Source organism: Tursiops truncatus, chromosome 19 (genome assembly GCF_011762595.2).
Source record: "Tursiops truncatus isolate mTurTru1 chromosome 19, mTurTru1.mat.Y, whole genome shotgun sequence".
NCBI classification, from domain to species: Eukaryota; Metazoa; Chordata; class Mammalia; order Artiodactyla; family Delphinidae; genus Tursiops; species Tursiops truncatus.
This window is the reverse complement of record NC_047052.1, coordinates 46,650,991-46,675,756: the sequence shown is the minus strand read 5'-3', so window position 1 is coordinate 46,675,756 and position 24,766 is coordinate 46,650,991. Positions and strand designations below refer to the sequence as shown.

The 24,766-nt window shown below is 47.2% G+C and overlaps 1 long non-coding RNA gene across 1 annotated transcript in view; it reads left to right on the top strand.

The window, feature by feature from the left end:
- LOC141277152 (uncharacterized) overlaps window positions 1-24,766 on the top strand; it is a 35,636-nt gene that overhangs the window by 7,722 nt on the left and 3,148 nt on the right. The window contains exon 2 of the long non-coding RNA XR_012327999.1: window positions 11,907-12,016. This is a non-coding gene — a long non-coding RNA (uncharacterized lncRNA). The remainder of the gene's footprint in view (window positions 1-11,906; window positions 12,017-24,766) is intronic.

Here is a 24,766-nt window from a genome sequence, read left to right as displayed (position 1 = left end):
TATTTCAACATACCCTAGCTTCCCGAATAAGAAGTGGCTGGAGGAGATCCAGAGGGCGAGGATGCAGAAGGTCCCTCTGTCTGTTCTTAGTGCTGGAGGCCCCAGGAAACCCTGGCCTCAGCTCTTTACATCCAGAGTTGATGCCAGCTGCCTCCATGGCCAAGCTCAGCTGGGCGATGCTGGGGTCACAGTGGTGACAGAGACAGCTTTGCCTCTGGTGGGGTAGTCAGATCAGTCACATTGACTGCCCAGTGTGGTCTGGGCTGGGACTGGGGAAGCACAGGCAGAGGGGTCAGGTCCTGGAAAGGGGAGGCACAGGGGACTGTGGGAACGCAGAGTACGTGCCTACTCCAGCCTGGGAGTAGTGCGTATCAGGGAGGTCTTCCTGGAGGAGAGCATATGTGCTTCTGAAGAATGAGTAGAGGGAGATCTTGGGGAAGAGTGTTCCCTGCAGTGGGAACAGCATGTTGGGAGGTTCAGAGTAGAGGAACTCAGGGCTGTGGATGATGATTCCAGCACAGAGTGTTGGGGGGCAAGTGTGGGAGTTGGTGTCTCACCTCAAGGAGGGGCAGGACTTGGGAGGAAAGAGGGGAGCAAACATTCCAGGTGGGGAATCAGCCTGTCCTGAGACCTGAGAGGTAGCATGGACACCCAGCAAGGGCCTTGTGGCTGGATGGGAAGGGGGCAGACAGGGGCCAGAAGATGCCAGATCTGCGCAGCAGGCATAGGTGTGGGGTCCTTAGCAGACAGAAGCCCTGTGCCTTTGAAGTCCTGGGAACAGCTGGGTTCACCCAGGAGAGAGAGCAAGGAGAAGACCTGGGTCCTAGCCCCTGGAATCCTTACTTTTGGAGGTGAGTAGAGGGGGGATCAAGAAGATTGAGGGTGAGGGGCTCCAGAGAGAGGAAGATAGCACCACTGGGCAGGTGGAGGAGAGGTACTCAACCAACTCCCTGCCAGAGTTTGTATACTTTTCAAAAACGATGTGTAGCTAATATTTATTTTGCATTAACATTTATCTTTTTGGAATTCTGTGTCAGTCTTGGAGATCACGGGAGATACTTCTACTCTCACTTACTATTTTCTTTTTAAAAAATTTTTATTAAAACAATTTTTTTAACTTTTATTTTGGCTGCACTGTGTGGGCCACAGCAGTGAAAGTGCAGAGTCCTAACCACTGGAGCACCGGGGAACTCCCCCCAGCTTACTATTTTCTAGGAAGTTTTCACCAATATTGTAAAATTTATGACCAGAGTTGAGTGTTTTTAAAAATCATAGCTTTGGGGATCCTCCTCTGTGAACCCTTGAATTTGGTACCACAATTTGACTGAGTTCCTTCTCGGTTACCTGAAGAGCAGTAGTCTTTTTTTGTTTGTTTTAATTTTTAAAAAATTTATTTTATTTTATTTATTTAGTTTTCGCTGCATTGGGTCTTCTCTAGTTGCGGCGAGCGGGGGCTACTCTTCATTGCGGTGCCCGGGCTTCTCACTGTGGTGGCTTCTCTTGTTGTGGAGCATGGGCTCTAGCTGCACGGGCTTCAGTCGTTGTGGCTCACGGGCTCTAGAGCGCAGGCTCAGTAGTTGTGCACGGACTCAGTTGCTCCATAGCATGTGGGAACTTCCCCGACCAGGGATCGAACCCATGTCCCTGAATTGGCAGGCGGATTCTTAACCACTGTGCCGCCACGGAAGTCCCAGCTCCACCAGGGAAGTCCCAGGAGTTCTCTAACTCTTTTGCTTACGTAGCACATAAAACATTTTGAAAAAGTTTACGTCTGAACATTTTTAAATTGATGGCAAACTTTTTTTCATAAGTTTAAATTGTTGCAATTTCTGGTGTACTGTAAATATTGGCATTTAAAAATAAAAGGTATGCCACTCTTTTTAAAATATATATATTTATTTATTGTTTTATTTTGTATGTATTTGGCTGGGCCGGGTCTTAGTTGCCGCACTCAGGATATTCCTTGCTGTGTAAGGGATCTTTACTGGATTACCCTTAGCCCCCTGCATTGGGAGTGAGGAGTCTTAACCACTGGACCACCAGGGATGTCCCTGCCACTCTTTTAAATATGTGCAGTGGAATCTTTGAGACCTGTGATCCACTATTAACCATTTAAAGAAAAGAAATAAGAAAAAAAAGACATAAACATCTTTTTCTTTAATTTAACATTTTCCTTTTTATCTCTGAAGTTCTATTTCATTCCACTGCCACCACACAATTTTATCCTAATATATTTTTGTGCTTAAATGACTTTTAGTGGCATATTATCATATTTATGCCCAACAAATATATGTAAATAAATAGAAATTAAATAATTGTTTTTCTTGTGACCATTAGGCTCTAAGCAATTAACATTTTCCCTCCTGAATTGGGTTTTTAATACAACTCATTTGTACACAAGTGATCAAAACAGAAATCTTTTCATAAGTTGATATGCAATTGTTAAATATAAAAAGCAAAATTATATTTCTTAAGATGAATGAGTTTTTTCCTAATTAGTTCTTGTATCTGTGAATAAATATGACTCATTTTACTAACAGAATTCTGCTCAGTATGTATGACGCCAGAGTCAGGGAGTGGCAGATACACAAAGCATCCCGGCTTAACAGGTGCAGGGTGTGATGGGAGAAGCCAGAGGCATTGGTGGGAACCTCTCCCTGTTGACATTCTGATATCTAAACCTTTGGCACAATTTCTTTCTTCTTCTTTTTTTTTTTTTTTTTTTAAAACAAATGAGTTTATTTTAAAACAAATCTAGCAGTAGAGGAGACTTGATACCAACCTTAATTCAGTAGGTAACTAGTTGTACAAAAGAAGCATTCCTACGGAGAACTCTGTCCCAAGGAACTTTGTCTGCCAACTCATCTGGGATAACCATAAATGGGCTGTTTGAAACTAATGCCCAAGGGTCTCAGGAATATAATAAAATTGCACACCCACAAAGCACTCTTGATATTATCTACTAAGGTTTTCCTAATCTGGGCTTTTTTCTTTTTGGCAACATTGTATCAAACGGAAAACTCACACTTTTGAAGATATTTCTTAAGTACTCACCTGCATACTACGGTTTCTCTGTCCTTCTCTGAAATTGTGAAAAATTCAAGTGTGTTCCTTCACACTTTCTTTTTCTTAAATGACATTTATCAAAATAAGGGTAAGTAAAAAGACACTTGTTTTAAAAGCTATCCATTCTTAGGGAAGGTTGGAATGTGTGTACATCATAGTACCGAATATACACAGGAAAATTGGAAAGCATTTCATTTCTGGGAGCCTTATTTAAACACTGGAAATAACTGGTTTGGTACCTATAGAAAGCAACTCGATTTTTCTTTGTAATCAAACTCAGTCTCTCACTTGAACCTACCTTAAAAGCATGTAAATTTTAATAAACACTATATCTGACAGATATTAAATACCTGAATGAAATGTGTAGCCTTCATTCAATCATACATTTTTTTTTGGAAATTTATTTATTTATTTATTGGCTGCATTGGGTCTTCATTGCTGCGCGTGGGCTTTCTCTAGTTGTGGCGAGCGGGGGCTACTCTTCACTGTGGTGCACGGGCTTCTCAGTGCGGTGGCTTCTTTTGTTGCGGAGTGCGGGCTCTAGGCACGCAGGCTCCGGTAGTTGTGGCGCACGGGCTTAGTTGCTCTGTGGCGTGTGGGATCTTCCTGGACCAGGGATCGAACCAGTGTCCCCTGCATTGGCAGGTGGATTCTTAACCACTGCGCCACCGGGAAGTCCTCAATCATACATTTTTAATATGTAGTAAAAATTTGATGGATTGACCTGTCCACGTGTTTCATCCAGATGTTTTGAAGTCAGAGAAAAAGTTTCTTCTATAATCTTTTCCCACACTTAACTTTAAAATCACTGTAAATATAAATAAAATACTGTGTAATGAAAATTATGTATAAAGTGATACACTGGAATGAAAAATGTTAGCAGAGAGACAAAGGGCTTTAAACCTTCACAGATAAATAGATCCCCCTATGGTTAAACAGTGATGGAAACTCACTAGAGGTAGATTAAAAATTGGATTAAAAAGTCATGGTATCCGAGAGTTAAAAGTAATGAAATATCATGAGAATCATATGGAAAAGATTCGAGATCTAGGATAGAATTATAGTGCTTAAATATACAACTTTGGAACCTTGAAATCTGGATTTATACTCCCACTATCTCTCTACCTCATTGAAGGAATTGATTGCCTTTTGATCTTAGAACCTCCCTAGTTATTAGCATACAATAGGGATGAATAATTAACAATATCTTAAAATATGTATACTAAAATTTCCTTTGTTATAGGGTTTGGGAATAGGTACTAAATGATGTAATGGGTGTAAAATGCTTCCTGTAGTGTTTGGCACACAGGGCTCATTAAGGTGGCACAATTTCTTTTGAAGATAAACACCTAAGGCAATAGCTGGGTTCCTTAATCTTTTGAGAAATTTCTCCCTGAGGCAGGGGCAGGGCTGAGATGACTTCAGGGAAGCCCAAAAGAGGTGCAATAAGAGCCTGGATTCTCTTCCAGGACCTCAGTGAACAGGGGGTGGCCAATCTTACACTATCAGGGGACATTCCAGGAGAGTCCACATCAGCGGAGCCCTGACCCCAGGTAAAAACTGACTGCTAATCCAGGCCCCAGAATGAATCTCAACCCTGGATCTACACTGAACCCTAAATCCATCCATGGAGGGAAATCCAGGGAGAGGGGAGAGCCTGGGCAAAGAGCAGGAGGTGAGACATAGGTGGTCTGACTGGGGGGACCAGGAGGCTGTTTAAGCCAGAGGAACTCCCCAATCCTTTGTTGCCACAAAAGCCACTGCAGGGATATGGAAGGGAGGAGGTTGAGGTCGGGGATCATTCAGGTATGGGGCCCCCTTTTCATCCCATTTCAGAGGGATTTGATACTTGGGTGTATTAATTTCCTATTGGTGCAAATTATAACAAATTTAGCAGCTTAAACCAACACAACTTTGTTCTCTTAGAGTTCTGAAAGTCAGACATCTGAAATGAGTCTTAGGGAATTCCCTGAGGGTCCAGTGGTTAGGACTCTGTTCTTCCACTGAAGGGGGCACAGGTTCAATCCCTGGTCGGGGAACTAGGATCCCACAAGCCACGCGGTGTGCCCCGCCCCACCCCCCACCCCCAGAAAAAATGATAACTATAAAAGAATAAAAAAGAAAAAGATTGGGCTTCCCTGGTGGCGCAGTGGTTGAGAGTCTGCCTGCCGATGCAGGGGACACGGGCTTGTGCCCCAGTCTGGGAAGATCCCACATGCCGCGGAGCGGCTGGGCCCGTGAGCCATGGCCGCTGAGCCTGCGCGTCTGGAGCCTGTGCTCCGCGGCGGGAGAGGCCACAACAGTGAGAAGCCCGCGTACCGCAAAAAAAAAAAAAAAAAAAAAAATTGATAGATTAAAAAAAATAAAATGGGGATAATGATCGTGCTTTAAAAAAAATGCAATGAGGGACTTCCCTGGTGGCGCAGCAGTTAAGAATCTGCCTGCCAATGCAGGGGACACGGGTTCGAGCGCTGGCCTGGGAAGATCCCACATGCCGCGGAGCAACTAAGCCCGCGCGCCACAACTACTGAGCCTGTGCTCTACAGCCAGTGAGCCACAACTACTGAGCTTGCGCACCTAGAGCCTGTGCTCCGCAACAAGAGAAGCCATCACAACAAGAAGCCCGTGCACCACAACGAAGAGTAGCCCCCACTCACCACAACTAGAGCGTGTTGCAGCACGCTCAGCAACGAAGATCCAACGTGGCCAAAAATAAATAAATAAACAAATTTATATTAAAAAAACACAATGAGTCTTAGGGGGTTAAAATCAAGGTGTCTTGATTTTAACCAGCAAAGCTGGTTCTTTCTGGAAACTCTAGGGGAGGCTCTAGGGGAGAATCTGTTCCCTGCGTCTTCCAGAATCTAGAGGCTGCGCACATTCCTTGGCTCATGGCTGCATCGTGCAATTCATTGTCGCAGTCTCCTTCTCTGACTCCGACCCTTCTGTCTCCTAAGGACCCGTGTGATTACAATGGGCCACCAGGATAATCCAGAATAATCTACCCATCTCAACATCCTTAATTTAATCACACCTGCAAGGTCTTTTTCACCAGGTAAGGGAGCATGTTCTGAGTGTGAGGGCCTAGGCATCTTTTGGGAAGGGGGCCATTATTCAGCCTCCCATTCTGGAACACAGCTGATCCAGGGACCTCAGTCTCTTACAGAATTCCTTCAGGAACCAGATCCTGGGATGCCTTTGGTGAGAATTCCCCTCTGCACTCACCCTCTTCCCCTCTCCTCAGTTCCTCAATTGAATTTATCGCCATTTCTACTTAAATCAACATTGAGTGTTTACATTATTATGACTGTGTAATAAAGTTTCTAGCTGGGCCATGTAGTGACCTATAGCTACTTGTTCTTTCTCCTACAGGCATGTTTTTCCTAAAGATGATAACTGCTTTGTCTTTTTTTTGTGCGTGTGTGTACGCGGGCCTCTCACTGCTGTGGCCTCTCCTGTTGCGGAGCACAGGCTCTGGACGCGCAGGCTCAGTGGCCATGGCTCACGGGCCCAGCCGCTCCGCGGCATGTGGGATCTTCCCGGACCGGGGCACGAACCCGGGACCCCTGCATCGGCAGGCGGACTCTCAACCACTGCGCCACCAGGGAAGCCCACTGCTTTGTCTTTTATTTGTTTACTTTTCTAGGCGCTTGTCAGTATTTCATCTCTAGATTCTGACATAACCAGGAAACTCTCACTGTGATCAAGCCTATCAGACAATCATCATGAGACTAAAAAGAACCTCATGGGTCACTTTTGAAGGATGCTGAGGAACAAATTCATTTTTTGGAAAACTGATAAATAAAAGAAAGAATCAAGCATTTCTTTTGCTTTTTTTTTTTTTTAGTAAAACTGTACTTTGGGAACCCCCTGCCCCACTTTCTCTTAAGCTGAAGATCTTGATTCTTAATACCTTATTTTTTTTCTTTCCTTTTTTTAAAAAGTTGTCCAAGGCAGACGTGATATAAGGGATATGCACCACCAGAATAACTGTCTGGGCCACAGAAACCATGCTGCAAGCCCACCTGGGCGCTGACTGCCTCTTGACACTTTTAAAGATTGTCATTGCAGCGGTGGTATGGATCCTATCAATTAAGCGGAGAACAGGGAAGCAAAGGTTTTTCCCCAAACCTCTAAGGTGGGTTTTTGTTTCGGGGGATTTTCTTTCCCCCCCTCTGGGTTTTTACTTTTAAATCTTAAAAGGATATACAGCAGGCCTCCGGCATGACAGGCAGTGAGCAGGTGAACGAACAATGGAAAAGTGTTCCAAAACTCCAGTGTTAGCTAACAGGCTTCTGAATGTATTGCTGTGGTCCACAGAGAAGGCTGGAGAAGGAAGCAAGGAGATGCTGTATCAGCTACTGATCAAAATCATATGGCTATACCATATTTCATATTTGCTGGTACTTTCAGGTCTTTGATCCATTTCAAGTTAATTTTGGGTATCACGTGAAGTAAAAGGCAGGATTCATTTTTTTTTTAATTAATTAATTTATTTATTTTTGCCGTACACGGGCCTCTCACTGTTGTGGACTCTCCCGTTGCGGAGCACAGGCTCCGGACACACAGGCTCAGCGGCCATGGCTCACGGGCCCAGCCGCTCCGCGGCATGTGGGATCTTCCCAGACCGGGGCACGAACCCGTGTCCCCTGCATCGGCAGGCGGACTCTCAACCACTGCGCCCAGGGAAGCCCAATTTATTTATTTTTTTACTGAAGTATAGTTGATTTACAATGTTGTGTTAATTTCTGTTATACAGCAAAGTGATTCAGTTATATATATATATATATATATATATATATATATACATTGTTTTTCATATTCTTTTCCATTATGGTTTATCACAGGATAGCGAATATAGTTCCCTGTGCTCTACAGTAAGACCTTGTTGTTTATCCATTCTATATATAATAGTTTGCATCTGCTAATCCCACGCTCCCAGTCCTCCCTTCCCCCACCCCCCTCCCCCTTGACAACCACAAATCTGTTCTTGAAGTCTGTGAGTCTGTTTCTGTTTCCTAGATAGGTTCATTTGTGTCATATTTTAGATTCCACATGTAAGTGATATCATATGGTATTTGTCTTTCTGTTTCTGACTTACTTCACTTAGTATGTTAATCTCTAGCTCCATCCATGTTGCTGTGAATAGCATTATTTAACATTTTATTTTTTTTAAGTTTTTTACTTTTTGGCCACATGGCATGTGAGATCTTAGTTTTCTGATCAGGGATCAAACCCATGCCCCCTGCATTGGAAGCACAGAGTCTTAACCCTTGGACTGCCAGGGAAGTCCCCAAATGGCATGATTTCATTCTTTTTCATGGCTGAGTAATATTCCATTGTTTATATGAACCACATCTTCTTTATCCATTCGTCTGGACATTTAGGTTGTTTCCATGTCTTGGTTATTGTAAATAGTGCTGCTTTGAACATAGGGGTGCATGTATCTTTTCGAATTATACTTTTCTCCAGACATATGCCCAGGAGTGGGATTGCTGGATCATATGGTAACTCTATTTTTAGGGGTTTATTTTGAGGAACCTCCGTACTATTTTCCATAGTGGCTGCACCAATTTACATTCCCACCAACAGTGTAGGAGGGGTCCCCATTCTCCACACCCCCTCCAGCATTTGTTATTTGTAGACTTCTTCTGTTTTTTGATTATGTCAAATGTCACTTGGGATCTTAGTTCCCCCACCAGGGATCAAAGCTGCGGCCCCTGTGGTGGAAGCATGGAGTCTTAACCACTTAACCACCGCCAGGGAAGTCCTTTTTTTGTTTTGTTTTGTAGACTTTTAAAAAATTAATTAATTTATTTTTGACTGCGTTGGGTGCTGCGTGTAGGCTTTCTCTAGCTGCGGAGAGCGGGGGCTACTCTTTGTTGCAGTGTGTGGGTTTCTCATTGCAGTGACTTCTCTTGTTATGGAGCTTGGGCCCTAGGCACGCAGGCTCAGTAGCTGTGGCTCGCGAGCTCTAGAGCATAGGCTCAGTAGTTGTGGCGCATAGGGCTTATTTGCTCCACGGCCTGTGGGATCTTCCTGGACCAGAGTCGAACCAGTGTCCCCTGCATTGGCAGGAGGATTCTTAACCACTGTGCCACCAGGGAAGTCCCTCAACAGTCTTGACTCATCTGATTCTTGAACATGGTGTATCTTTCATTTATTGTCTTACTCAGTTTCCTTGAGTAATGTTTTGTGGTTTTCAGTGTATAGCTCTTACCCATATTTTATCAAATTTATCCCTTAGTATCTCATGATTTAGTTGCAATGGAAAATTATGTATATTTTGTTTCAGTATATATGAGAAGTACACACAAGTATCTGCTCAATGAATTGTTACAAAGTGAAACCCAGGTTAAGAGACAGAACGCAGGGCTTCCCTGGTGGCGCAGTGGTTGAGAGTCCGCCTGCCGATGCAGGGGACACGGGTTCGTGCCCCGGTCCGGGAAGATCCCACATGCCGCGGAGCGGCTGGGCCCGTGAGCCATGGCCACTGAGCCTGCGCGTCCGGAGCCTGTGCTCCGCAACGGGAGAGGCCACAACAGTGAGACGCCCGCGTAACACACACACACACACACAAAAAGAGACAGAATGTAGCCTGCATTCCTGAAGCCCCTCTACCCCTCCTCCCCATGAATGGTACCTCTCTCCTCTCAAAGAAAAGCACTTTCCTGACTTTCATAGAGTTTTAGGGTGTTTAGCATTTTACCTCCTAAGTATGCAAACTTAAATGCCTGTTTTTATGGACTTTGCATAAGTGCAACATGTAATACATATTGTTTTGTGTCTGGTTCCTTTGCTCAAAGTTATGTTTTTGAGATTCTTTTTTTTTTTGTCAGAGAGAACACACTTTACATTTTATTTTATTCTATTTTATTTTTAAACTTTTTGGCCGCGTCACACGGCTTGTGGGATCTTAGTGCCCCAACCAGGAATTGAACCTGGGCCCTTGGCAGTGAGAGCTTGGAGTCCTAACCACGGGACCGCCAGGGAATTTCCTCATCCTTTTTATTGTATAAAACTGTAGTTCATTCATTTTCCTTGCTTTATAGTAATTGACTTTATGACTATGACGATGTGTCTGTTCTGGTCCTTTGACTTTTTTTTTTTTTTTGCTTTCATTTTTTTGTAGGTATAATTTACATACAGTAAAGCACAAAGGTTTTAAGCATACAGCTTAATGAGCCATGCTCATAATAGATATAGAATTTTTTTATATGCAGAGGGCGGCTCTGTCCTGCCCTTTTCCAGCTGATACTCACCAGATGGAACCACTATTCTGACGTCTGTCATCTAGAGTACTTTTGCCTATTTTAAAACTTCACTTAAAAGTATCTGTTCAGGGCTTCCCTGGTGGCGCAGTGGTTGAGAGTCCGCCTGCCGATGCGGGGGACACGGGTTCGTGCCCTGGTCTGGGAGGATCCTACATGCCGCGGAGCTGCTGGGCCCGTGAGCCGTGGCCGCTGGGCCTGCGCGTCCGGAGCCTGTGCTCCGCAACGGGAGAGGCCACAAGAGTGAGAGGCCCACGTACCACACACAAAAAAAGTATCTGTTCAAATTGTTTGTCCATTTTTAAATTGGATTTTAAGTTTTCTCATTACTGAGTTTTGAGAGTTCTTTATAAATTCTGAATAAAAGTCCTTTTATAAGATTTAAAAAAATCGTTCACCTAAAGGGAATCATATGCTATGTATAGTATGCATTCTTTTTCTAAATTTTTTGATTTTTTGGCCACAGCACATGGCATGTGGGATCTTAGTTCCCTGACCAGGGATTGAACCTGTGCCCCCTGCGGTGGAAGCCTGGAGTCTTAGCCACTGGACCTCCAGGGAAGTCCCTCTTTTTCTAAATTTTAAAACTTTTGGGGCAAAGTAATTTCAAACCTAAAAACGTTTCAAAAATAAATATAGCATAAAAACATCCATTTGGTGCGCTTTACCCAGATTAACATGGGGTTAACATTTTATTTCATTTCCAATATCATTTTTCTCCCATGCCCAACATCTAATACTTTTCCTGAATCATTTAGGGTACATTATTACACACAACATGGTCTTTACCCCTGAATATTTCAGTGTGTATTTCCTAAGAACAGAGATATTCTCTGGTACAGCTGCAGTCTGGTTATCGACTTTAGTAATGTTAACACTGATAACAGTACTTTCATCTCCTACTGTTTATATTCCAACTTTGTCAATTTGAGAAGCAAATTGACAACTTTGAAAAGGAGCGGCTGAGTAGTACTGTTGTCTGAGTGATGCCACACTCCAGAGGTATCACAATAGCCAATGGCAAAAACCCTGGAACCAGACCACTGGGGTCAATCCAGCCTCTGTACCCCATCAGCAAAGTGACCTTGATCAGGTATTTGACTTCTTCATGCCTCAGTTTCCCCAACAGCAAAATGGGGATGCTTTTAGGGATATATAAGTGAAAGTATTTACAGGTGAAAATTGATACACCTGGGCTTTGCTTCAAAAGAGTCCTGATTTTGGGGGGTTGTGGAGGGAGGGGATGTTGAGAGTACGGATGAAACAAGATTGGCCATGAGTTGATCATTGTTGAACGATGATGGATACATCTCTATATTTACTTTTGTATATGCCTGAAATCTTCCACAATAAAAATATTTTTTTTCAAAGCAAGGAGAGTAAAATAACAATGGAGAGGGGTGGAGATGATTAATTATTAATTAACTGCCTTAAAGGCTTGTTAGGAGGAGGTATTAAAGACGTTAATTTAAGTTAAATCTAAGTAAAGCATTGAAATCAGTGCCCGGCACATTGTAAATGCTCTGTGTTAGCTATTCCCTTTTTATCTTGTTTTCTCTCCTCCTCCAGAAGCAGCTCAGACAAGACACCACCAGGTGACGCTGTACCCCCAGCTCCATAGGGAGTCGGCGCAGGAGATGATTAGCCCTGAGTATGAATCCACCTCTTTTGCTTCCTAGGTGAGACCTTGGACATTTACTATCTCTGCATTTTATTTTATTCATTTCTAAAGTGGGGACAATTATAGGATGGTTCAGGGACAATGATATAAAGTGCCTGATGCGTTATCTGGTGCGTGCATACCTTTCGGGACACCTGTTTCTGGGGTTGGATCTGCCTCTGGGCAGTGTTTCCTGTCTTTACTAAGGGGATTCTTCATCTGCCCAAGTGACTGTGAGAATCTGGAAGGGTTACAAACAGGTTGAGAGCTTTGTCCCCTAGCCCTGCCACATGCCTTCCTTATTTATTTATTTATTTTTGGCCGCATAGCTCGGCATGTGAGATCTTATTTCCCAGACCAGGGATCTAACCTGCAGTGGAAGTATGTAGTCCTAACAACTGGACCACCAGGAAATTCCCTGGCCTTTACATGGACCATCAGGAAATTCCCTGGCCTTTACATTAATTAATAGAGACAGTCTCTGGGCCTTCTTCTTGGAGATGATCTGACGGATACCCTTGCTCCCACCTGCCATTAGTAACGTGGCCAACATCTGTCTGTAAGTCCAGCTCTGTTGACTCCCCTCAGGGGTCTAGAGCTCTGATACCTGTTGCTGAGAGGCAGACTCTCGAGGATGGGTTCCAAACAGTGAACGGCTGTGCAGTTGTGCAGGCTGTTCACTGCACAAGGAGTGAGCAGCAAATGCAACCTGCTCACACTTCACCTGCCAAGTCACCCACCTTGGTGCAGAGCTACATCCAACCACAGGAGGACACATTTTTTTCCAAGAAAGTATCGCTAACACTCATCAAACTGCACTTTGACTAATGGCTCTGCCCAGATGAAATCATTGTTTCCATCTAGAGGGAGAATCTTTTTCTAATTAACACAAAGGCACCCCATTGGCCCTGAGTTGAACCAGGGCCCCTGGCACAGAAAGCTCTGAATCCTAACCACTAGACCACAGGGAACTCCTTAACTTCTATGCATATAGACAGCTGGCTTTGCGCAGTCATGGCCATTGCAGGTTGGATTCTTTGGGAAGCAGACTTTGAGATGATGTTTGGTGGGTAGGATATTTATTAAGGAGTGCGGTTGGGATCAACAAACACCTGTGGAAGGAAACGGAAGGCGAGGCAGTGGGTAGAGGAAGAAGTTAAGCTGCGGTGTATATACAGGAAAAGTTGGCATACACTGCTGCTGCAGAAACAAGCAAAATACTGGAAAAGGATGAACAATGAATGTGATTTGCTGATTCTATTTTCCCACACTCAAAACTAGACATGCAACTGGCATTAGCTCCAAAGTGAAAGAAAATGAGTCTGGGGCTGAAACAAAAGTACACACACTGAATGGCAACATCTGTGAAATTCACCTGGGGACCTACCCAACAGAAAGTAACTGCAAAGGAGTACAATTGTACAGGTTTATTCATTAAACATGCTATTTCATTTTTTCCCAGTTTTCCTTTTCTCTCTTACAAAAACAAAACAAAACAAAATGAAACAAAAAAACTTTTTTCTCCCAAAAGTCAACAGCTTACCAAACACTGGTGAGTGTGCCCTCCTTGCTAAAAGGCGCTTTTTGTGAGCTGAGGTGAATGCACTCTGAAAGAGGCTAATGACCACCCTGTGGGGGTGAGGGCGATGCATCTTGTTCAGCGCGATCGGTCACATCTAGGGGGTAAATATTATTAAGCAGCATGTTTCCTCCTCATTAGCTTAGATGTTTCTGATCCTAAATAAGTCTTCGGCTTTCCTTTTACACAGCTGAAGGCCCCACTGAGGCTTTTTTTTCCCCTAAAGAGAAGAGAGAGAGGAAGGGAGGGAGAGAGGGCTGGGGAAGGCGGGAGGCCCAAAGAAGAGAGAGAGAGCCTGACAGTAAGAGTCTGAGGTCGAGTACAGATCTTCTAGAACATTACAGATCAGCAAGATGGTAGCCTCTCTTCAGGGCAAATCATGACAGCCACAGAGACGCAGAAAGTCTGGGCTGCAGAATCTGGGGCCCCTCCCTCCCTCACCTGCTGGCAGCCGGCATTCTCACCTCTCAACCGGCCTTGCAGTTGCAGCCCTTGTCCTGCAAGGAGGGAGCACTAGCCCCATGGTGACCAGCTGGGTGCTACTCGCACGGTTGGCCAGTCTGAGCCTGCAGGGGTCACTGGCCAGAGCTGTCCGGCCCAACACCTGGCCCAGACACCTGCTGAGAATCAGCTCTCCTACCAGTGCCAGATATGTGCGTGGAAGGGACTAGTATCACCAAGGTTAGTGTTTGTTTTGTTTCTTTTTTTTTCTTCCCTTTTTAAAAAAATTATTCATTTATCAATTTTTGTCTGTGTTGGGTCTTCGTTGCTGCACACAGGCTTTCTCTAGCTGTGGCGAGCGGGGGCTACTCTTCGTTGCGGTGCACGGGCTTCTCACTGCGATGGCTTCTCTTGTTGCAGAGCACGGGCTCTAGGCGCGCGGTCTTCAGTAGTTGTGGCGCGTGGACTCAGTAGTGTGGCTCGCGGGCTCTAGAGCGCAGGCTCAGTAGTTGTGGCACACAGGCTTAGCTGCTCCGTGGCATGTGGGATCTTCCAGGACCAGGGCACGAACCCGTGTCCCCTGCATTGGCAGGCGGATTCTTAACCACTGTGCCACCAGGGAAATCCCTTGTTTTGTTTCCAAAAGAAGCAGTTTCAGCAGCAGGAGCCAGAACAGAGGTTATGCAATCAGAGGATCCGGCCAAGTGGGGAATGGGTGAAGGTGGTGGGGATGGGGAGAGGGAGGAGGAGGGGAGGGGAGGGGAGGGGAGAGGGAGGGGGAGGGGAGGGGAGAGGGAGGGGGAGGGGAGGGGAGGGGAGGGGGGGAGGGGAGGGGGAGGGGAGGGGGGAGGGGAGGGGGAGGGGAGGGGGGGAGGGGAGGGGAGAGGGGAGGGGAGGGGGGGAGGGGAGGGGAGGGGGGGAGGGGAGGGGGAGGGGGAGGGGAGAGGGAGGGGAGAGGGAGGGGGAGGGGAGGGGAGACGGAGGGGGGAGGGAGGGGGAGGGGAGGGGAGACGGAGGGGGAGGGGAGGGGAGGGGGAGGGGAGATACTTCCCGGAATACTTCCGTAGCCTGTTGTCTTTTTAATTAAATTGTCTTTTGGTGAATATTTATTGAGTAGCCTCTCAGGGGGTGGGGACACAGCAAAGACAGACAAGTCCAGTGGGAGAGGCACTTACGCTGGAACAGTGACAGGCAAGCCAATATTTTCCCAGTACTAAATCAACCCACGGGCCAGGTACCAGACAACAAGGACAGCCCCTGTGCTCCAGAGCCCCCTAGAATGAATCAGATTAGCCAGTCCTATGCTGCTGCCTCTGCCCTGCCTTTCCCAGTGAAGGCTGTGGCCTGTGTCTTCCTCTTATTCCTTTCTGCCTCTTGACCAATGCTGCTGGCGGCCTTTTCCTGTGGCCCTGCGTGCTGTGCCTCTCATTCCTGGGGGGAATGTGGCCAACATTAGACTTTTCTTGAATGGCATTGACCTCTCCATGTTATCACTCAGTCACCTCCACCAATTAGAATCCCATGGGCACAAATGAGACAGCCCTAGAGGCTGCAGAATCTGATCTTGTCAAGGTGCTGAGCCTGGTCCCATCACTCCAGGGCTGGGGGTGGAGGGACAGAATGCACGGGCTCAGGTGACCCGCCAGGCAGAGTGGTGAAGAGCAGGGACTGAGCCACAGCGCTGAGTCTGGATCATGACCCTGCCATTGCCCAGCGCTGTGAGTCTGAGTGAGTTTCTTAAGCTCTCTGTCCCGCTTTCCCCATGTAGAATCCCTTCCTCCAAGGGTCACCGGGAGATTAACTGAGTTAATACTTGTAAGAAGCATGGAGCGTCTAGTGGCCCGTGGGAACGTGATACATGAGTTAGTTGTCATTACTGATCGACAAGGGTTTAGTCAGCATATGTGACATATTAATGTAGGCATAGGGACTCCAGCAAATAACAAGAAACTCAAAGCCCCTCCCCTCGTGGAATTGGTAACTTCTAGCAGACGAGACAGTCTTAAAGCAAACAGCGTATTGAATAAATAAGATGACCTCAGCTAGTGATAAATGCCACGAAGCAAATTAAAGAAGGAAATATGATGGATACTGACTGGTGAGGGCTGCTTCAGATTGGGTAGTCAGAGAGGGCTTCTTGGAGGCGGTGACTTCTGAGAGTCGATCATGGGAAGGTGTGTGGAGGCATGTTCCTGGCAGAGGGAGCAGCAAGGGCAACTTCCTTAAGGTGAGAGCCAGCTTGACAAACTCTAGGAGCCATCAGAGGTGGCCTCTGACAATGACTCCTCCTACCCAAGTGACAGCTCCATGAGGACAGGGATTCTTACCGATTTTTTCATTATTGTGATTATTTGCTTTGCTCCCTGTGGACCCCTCATCCTCCAGAATAGTGCCTGGCACATAATAGGGTTCATAATAACCATGTGTGGCATACATAAGAGCTGTATCTTCCAGGGATCCAAAATACTTGTGCACAATTTCTCCAGGTGGGCACGACAGTCACATTGCACAATCATTTCAGGGCATTTGTGGGCTCCTGCTATCAATCTTTGGATTCCAGGCAAAGAACCCTCACTTCTCCAAATTTGGGGGTTGGAGGGCGTATCCTTAAAGTCCTCAGTCATTCCTCTCTTGGGAGGGTACGTGTTGAAATGATGGACTGGAGACAGATTGCCTGGGTGTTGCACCTGACTGCTAGCTGGTGACCTTGAGAAGTGATTTTTCTTTTTTTTTTGCGGTACGCGGGCCTCTCATCGTTGCGGCCTCTCCCATTGCGGAGCACAGGCTCCGGACGCGCAGGCTCAGCGGCCATGGCTCACGGGCCCAGCCGCTCCGCGGCATGTGGGATCTTCCCGGACCGGGGCACGAACCCGTGTCCCCTGCATCGGCAGGCGGACTCCCAACAACTGCGCCACCAGGGAAGCCCCAGATAAGTGATTTTGAGGCAGGAGATAGATGGCCCCAGGCTGAGCAGCTGGAGTTCGTTCCCTGTGGACAGAAACTCCAAAATATCAATAGCAGGACAGTAGAGAGAGGAGGCCGGGCCCTGCCCAGATAATAGATAAAAGGCTCTTTATTCCTCGTTCTTGAAATCAAGGAGACCTCCCTGTCTATACACGCACAGAAAGGCTCCCTGGAGGTCAAAAAGGGATGGGGCGCCACCCCATAGTAAGTGATGCTAGCTACCCGTAGGCCTCTTTGCTAGAATCCATCTCGGCTAAGAGATGTACACACACACAGAGGAGGAGCCTAAGTTATAGCAAATACGGACGCAGAACCAGGCAAAGCAAGATGATTGACCAAAGGAAACCCAGACGAAGCTCCCCATAAAAGTGATTCAAACTACCACGAGGGCAGGACTCTCTCTCTGAGCCCGCCCGTGTGTCTGTCCACACATACTGGACTTTTTTCTCCTAATAAATACTTTATTTGCTTCACTACTTTCCATTTCTACGTGGAAATTCATTTCTACGCAGCTGACGGGCCAGGGCCTTTCACTGGTCACTGGCCCCTAGTGGTGTAGTGGCCAGGATTCAGCACTTTCACTGCCGTGGCCCGACCTCAGTCTCTGGCGGGGAACCAAAATCCTGCTTCAAGCCGCTGCAGGCCAAGGCCACCGGGGATCAACTTCATCCTCTGCATGGCTTCATCTGTAGGGTTTAGTCAGCATATGTGACATATTTTGTAAACTGGAGATAATAGTTGCACTTACCATGTAGGGTTGCTGTGGGACCAGGTGAGATCTGTGCAAAGGACTTAGAACGTGCCTGGGACATAGTGCCAAGTGTTAGCCGCAATTATCATCACTGAGGCTTGTTGCTGGGATTAAGAGATCAAGTCTGTCGGGGCCTGGCACGCAAGACACGTAAGACACACTAGAAAAAATACTGACTGAGTTGGCTGCTCACGAGGCCTGGCCAGGTCGCCAACCCCTTTGATTGGGTTATATATCTCCTCCCTGCTGCCGTCTCTGTTTCTGCCTCAGGCAGGTCTCTGTGTCCTTCCCCGGACTGTTCTCTTCTCTGTGTCTCTTTGCCCCTCTCTCTGACTTTCTGTCCCAGTCCTTTTGTGTTTCTCTGGCTCTCTACTCTGAATCTCTATTTCTTGCTTCTCTAGATCTCTCCAGGTCTCTCTCAGTCTTTATCTGTGTCTACACATCTCTGAGCGTGTGTCTCTCTAGCTCTAGCTCTCCCTTTCTCTGTATGTGTCTCTCTCCATCTCTGGCTCTGTCTCTCCCTCTGTCTGCGTTTTGTGTCCTTCTCTGATGCCTTCTCCCTGTTTCTCTGGGTCCTAGTTAATCATTCCCTGCCTCCTCCCTCCCCCTCATCCTCTCCCCACTTCTCTCTTTTCATCTCTTTGACACTTTGTCTCTTTCTCTCTCTCCTTGGCTCTCTTACTCTCCCTCTTCCTCCTTCTCCCTCCCTCTCCCTCTCCCTCCCTCTCCCTCCCTCTCTCCCTCCCTCTCTCCCTCCCTCTCTCTCTCCTTCCCTCTCTCTCTCTCCCTCCTTCTCCCTCCCTCCCTCTCTCCTTCTCCCTCCTTCTCTCCCTCTCCCTCTCCCTCCCTCTCCCTCCCTCTCTCCCTCCCTCTCTCCCTCCCTCTCCCTCCCTCTCCCTCTCCCTCCCTCCCTCTCCCTCTCCCTCCCTCTCTCCCTCTCCCTCCCTCTCCCTTGCTCTCCCTCTCTCTCCCTCTCACTCTCTCTCTCTCCCCCTCTCTCTCTCTCCCTCTCCCTCTCCCTCTCCCTCTCTTCCTCTCTCTCCTTCTCTACCTCTCCCTCTCCCTCCCTCTCCCTCCCTCTCCCCCTCTCTCTCTCTCTCTCCCTCTCCCTCTCCCTCTCTCCCTCTCTCTCCTTCTCTTTCTCCCTCTCTCTCTCCCTCTCTCTCCCCACTGCCACTCTTCCTCTCTCTTGATTTTGGTCACTCTGAAATCGCTTTCTCTTGCTCTTTTCTTACTTAACACACATTGCTTGTTGTTGTTGTTGTTTTTGCCCCATACGTACCCATCTGGCTCGCTGCCCACGGAGGGAGTAATAGGGAGCTGATTATGTAACTTTGTTAGGAGTTCAAGGTGGTGAGGGACGTGGAGGAGGCCAGGAAGGAACATTTTCTCCCTTCTCACCCTCTTAACCTCTCCTTTTTCCTCAGTCCGTCAGCCTGGCTTCAGACAGGCCTCTCCAGCTCCCTTCTTCCTGGATTGGGTGGAGAGATCTGATAACCGGCCCCCTCACCTGGAGAGGGTAGAGACTAAATAGCACAGGACCTGAGGGGGTTGGGGTGCTTAGAAGAGGAGGCAGAGGCTGCAGGCAGGGAGAGCTTCCCCCAGGAGAATGGATCTGTAAATGGATCTGTAAAGCTGAGGAGAGAAGGGGGTGAATGTTTATTAGATGGAGATCCTCCTGTGTCAGGAGAAACTGGGCATGGGGACTGACTATGTGAACGTACTGAAAGGAGAATAGCTGTAGTAAGAGAGAGGGGGTCTCTGATCATTGATGTGTGAGGGGACATCCAGGTAATACATAGATCCAATATTTTCCCCTCAGGAGGAGCATGTTTAGAAATTTGAGATTCAGAGGATACAGATCTAAGTTTAAATTTTAGCTGTGTCATTGTATAGCCATGTTGTTTTTTCATTTTAATAAAGATTTCTGAACCTAAAACCCAAAAACACTTCCTGTAAAATTGGTTTCATGGTGCTGAACTCTTTTAACTTTTGCTTGTCTGTAAAACTTCTGATCTCTCCATCAAATCTGAACGAAAGCCTTGCTGGGTAGAGTAGTCTCAGTTGTAGCTTTTCCCCTTTCATCACTTTAAATATATCATGCCTCTCCCTTCTGGTCTGCAGAGTTTCTGCCGAAAAGTCAGCTGACAGCCTGATGAGTGTTCCTTTCTATGTAATTTGTTGCTTTTCCTTTGCTGGTTTTAATAGTCTCTCTTTATCTTTAATTTTTGCCATTTCACTTAGTTATGTGTCTTGGTGTGCTCTTATTTGGTCTTGATCCTGTTTAGGACTCTCCATGTTTCCTGGACCTGGATGTCGTTTCCTTACCCAGTTTTCAGTTATTCTGTTTTCAGATATGTTCTCTGCTCCGTTCTCTCTTCCTTCTCCTTCTGGGGTCCCTGTATGGCAAATATTAGTATGCTTGATGTTGTCCTAGAGATCTCTTAAACTGTCTTCAATTTTTTTTTTTTTTGCTGTGCGCAGGCCTCTCACTGTTGTGGCCTCTCCCGTTGCGGAGCACAGGCTCTGGATGCGCAGGCTCAGCGGCCATGGCTCACGGGCCCAGCCACTCCACAGCATGTGGGATCTTCCCGGACCAGGGCACGAATCCGTGTCCCCTGCATCGGCAGGCGGACTCTCAACCGCTGCACCACCAGGGAAGCCCTGTCTTCAAATTTTAAAATTCTTTTTTCTTTTCTCTGATCAGCTTCAGTGATTTCCACTACTCTGTCTTCCACCTTGCTGATCTGTTCCTCTGTATCATCTAATCGACTGGTGATTCCCTTGAGTATATTTTTAATTTCAGTTATTGTACTATTCAGCCCTGGTTGGTTCTTCTCTATTAACTCTTTGTTAAAAGTTTCTAACTTCTCACTCTGTCCGTTCAGTCTTCTCCTGAGTTCTTTGACCATCTTTATGACCATCTTTGACCATGAACTCTTTATCGGGCAGATTGCTTATCTCCACTTCACTTAGTTCTTCTTCTGGGGCTTTATCTTGTTCCTTCATTGGGAACATATTCCTGTCGCCTCATTTTGCCTAATACACTGTTTTTATTTCAATGTACTTGGTAGGTAGGTTATGTTTCCCGACCTTGGAGAAGTGGTCTTTTGTGGGAGACGTCCTATGCAACCCAGTAGGATACTCCCCTCTGGTCACCAGTACTGTGTGATCTAGGGGTGCCCCTTATGTGTGCTGCATGAGCCCTCTGGTAGTAGTGGGCTGCGGTCTGGTAGATGTGGCTAGCCCCAGTCTGGTTGGTTGCCAGGCCCTGCCTTGTGTAGAGGTGGCCAGCCACTAGTGGTTGGGGCTGAGACACAAGATGGTGGCTGGTTGTGGAGCTCCAGGGGGTCCTGGTGCTAGTGCTGGCTCACTGGTGGGCAGGGCTAGGGCTCAGGGGGTGCTGGTGGGTGTGCTGGGTTCTGACAGGGCAGGCTGCAGGATTGCTGTGGTCCTAGGGCTGCTGTCCTCCAGTTGGTAGGTGGAGCCAGGCCCAGGGGGTCCTGGGGCTAGTGTCAGCCACTGATGGGTCTTGGGGTCACCGACTGCAAGGCCCCGGGTGCCTCAGAGCTAGTGTCAGTCTGCTGGTGGTTGGGGCTGGGTCCGAATGGCTGGCTGTGAGGCCTCAGGGGTCCTGGCACTAGTGCTGGTGCACTGATGAGTGGGGCTGGGTCCTGGGGTGGCTGGGGGCTCTGGGGGTCCTACAGCAGCTGGCCTGCTGATGGGTGGGGCTGTGTCCCCACCCAATTAGTTGCTTGGCCTGAGAAGTCCCAGCAATGGTGTGTAAAGTCTGGTGGGTGGGGGACAGTGTTGGAGCCTGAGGCTAATATGCTAAAGAGAGGATTTAAAAATCGTATTTGCCAACACCAAAGTCCTCACGGTAGAACGAGCCCCTCAGAATGGCTGCCCCAGTGTCTACGTCTCCAAGGTGAGCTCCAGTTGCCTCCTGCCTCTCCAGGACCCCCTGGGCCTGGCTCCACCTACCAACTGGAGACTGCCCTGTCAGACTCTCCAAGGTCAGGTGGGTCTGACCTATACTCCTTTCACAGTACTGCTTCTGCCCCGGCCTCAGAGCATGAGGTTTTGTGTGTCCTTTAAGAGTGGAGTCTCTGACCTCTTCCCTGGTGGCGCAGTGGTTAAGAATCCACCTGCCAACGCAGGGGACACGGGTTCGAGCCCTGGTCCAGGAAGATCCCACATGCCTCAGAGCAACTAAGCCCGCGAGCCACAGCTACTATAGAAACCCACGGCATCTTTATAATAACCCTAAAAAGCGGGTGTTATCATGACCCCAGAGATGCTGAGGAGGAAGCTGAGGCGGAGGGGTGGTGGGACCGGAACACTCTCCCTGCTCCCATTATCCCGTGCAGCTCTGGCCCTCCCTCCCGCCCTCCTCTATGCCCACAGGAAAGCACGTCTGCCTGGGCGAGGCCATGGCCCGCATGGAAATCTTTCTCTACTTCACCTCCATCCTTCAGAACTTCTCCCTACGCTCGCTGGTGCCACCCGCTGACATCGATGTCACGCCCAAGGTCTCGGGCTTTGGCAACATCCCTCCGACCTATGATCTCTGCCTCACGGCCCGCTGAGCGCCCCCTGTTGGATGTGGCAGGAACCGTCCGAGAACAGAGCCCTGCCCACGTGTCCACGCGCGCCCAACCTCTTCATCTTCCTAAATTCTCACAACAGTCCTAAGATAAGGCACTATTACACTGTCAAGGGACACAGGTCAGCGAGGTTCACCCAGAAATAAGGAGCTGTGTGTCTTCTACATCCAGCAGAAAAGCAATGCTCTGTCCAAGACTTTGGCAACGGCGTGCAGATTTTAAGTTCATTTGTTCACCTCCAGCTAGGTTTCCGACTGTGCCAAATTCTTGTTGTAGACTCCATACCTTTATGCTGTTCCTTTGACTTTTCCCTGATAAAGACCAAAGGCGGCCAATGAAGAATAAGCATAATAAAATTTTTAAATGGTATAGTGCATTAGAAAAGCAAAGCAGGGAAATGGCCTAGGGAACTCCAGAATTGGAATTTTCAGCTGGTGGCATGGGTGGTTTCACAAGGCAGTGAGGAGCAAGCTGTGCAGATATCTGGGAAGGGAGCGCTCCTGGCAGAACAATTAAGAAGAGCAGAGTCCTAAGGCAGAAGACTGTGTGTGTGTGCGTGAATCCACAAGGAGACACGGGGCTGGAGCAGAGGAGGAAATGAGAGAGTAGGAGTGAATGAGATGAGGCAAAGGGTTAAAGGGCTGGATTGTGTGGGGCCTCGTGGCCTTTGTTGAGGACCTGAGCGAGATGGAGGTCTTTGGGAAGGTTGGGGAACATAGGGTGACATGTATCGACATTCTGAATGGCTCGCTCTAGCTATTATACAATGAATAAACTGAGGGAGGGAGGGAGGACAAAATCAGGGACCAATTGGGAAGCTACTATAAGCAGTGATGTTGGCTCAGACACAGCAGAACCAGTGGAGGTGGGGAGAAGATGATGGGTTTGGGATTTATTATGATGCATGAGATCGCAGGGTTTGCTAATGTATTGAACACAGGGCGTGAGTGAAAGAGGGGTTTCAGATATCACTCTAGGGATAACAGCTCATCCTTTATAACTTCTTTCTCAACAGGATACCTCCCAGAGACTCCCAAGTCCCCTAACCGTCAAGGTTCCTATTTTTAATCAACATAAAATGTCTTTGGCTAATTTAAGTAGAAAAGTCTGCTAGCTACTGGAAGGTGACTGGTTAGCTCACAAAATCAATAGGAATTCTGGAAAGCTAGGCTAAGAATATGAGTAGGAAAAAAAGAGCTGTGTCAGGAGGACATCAGCCAAGGTAATGACCAGAACCATCCAGCTAGGGGCTGCTGCTGCCACTGCCACCCCACCCAGTCCCCAGGCACTGAACACTACTGCTTTGGGACTCTTGACCCATTGAAGCCACTGTGGACAACTTCCTAATCGTGTCTGTGTTTTTGTGTCACTTCCTCCAGCAAGAGTCAAAGTTCCCAGTAGGATGATCCAGTTAGCCAAGCCACAGTCAGAATGTGGTGAGGAAGAATTAATGGTTACCCCTTCAGCTGCTGTGGTGGGAGACAAAGACTTTCCCCTGATGAAGCGTCACACAATATGGGATTTTCTAAAATTGGAAGAGTTTTGAGACTGGGTATGGGATAAAGAACAAATGCCATGATGGACAGTATGTAAATTGAGTCCTTCAGGAAACAGAGGTTCAGACAGAGCTGGGAGTGCATCATTTTATTGGGGGGTAATGTGTGGGAAAGACAAAAGAGGAAGAAAGCAGAGTGGGTCAGGAAAAGTCTTCAGACAAGGATACAGATCTGACAGCCATGAAAGGAAAGAAGGGAGGGAGGAGAGTTGGGCAGTGAGAGACTAGGACCACCATGGAGAGTCACCTAATGGGTACCTCTGTAGTGAAGATTGCTGTCAGGGGTATCTCATGTCGGACAAGAAATGGTCATGCCTTGTACCCACCTTCACTTTTATTGATGAGGAGAGTCAATTAGAAACTTCCTAGAAATTCTGAGGGCTATAAGGCACTGTACTCATTCAACAAACACCCCTATTCTAAATGGGGCCCTGTGGAAGGGACTGAAGCCATAATGGTGACCAGGATAGATTCATTCAGTGGCCACATGGGGCTCACAGTGAAGTGAAAGACTAACACCTCTGGACAGTGACAGCAAGAGTAGCCAGGGCTCTGATGGAAGGACAGGATAGTGTCGAAGGCTATGATGCAAGAAGAGGAGCCCAAGGGTTTGGGGTGACACCAGATGGTATGAGAAAGTTTTGAGAGAGTCGATATCCCTTTTATTTCCTTGGAGTAAATTCTTCTCAGAGATTAGGTGAATCGATTGCCTTTATACTTTCACTGGTAGGAAGAACACATCAGGATATATGAGTCAGAGAGGACATTTTCTTTATTTTTTTTGGCTTTTAAAAAGGTTTTATTGGGATATAACTCACATGTCAAAAAATTCACCCACTTAAAGTGTATAATTAAATGTTTTCTGATACATT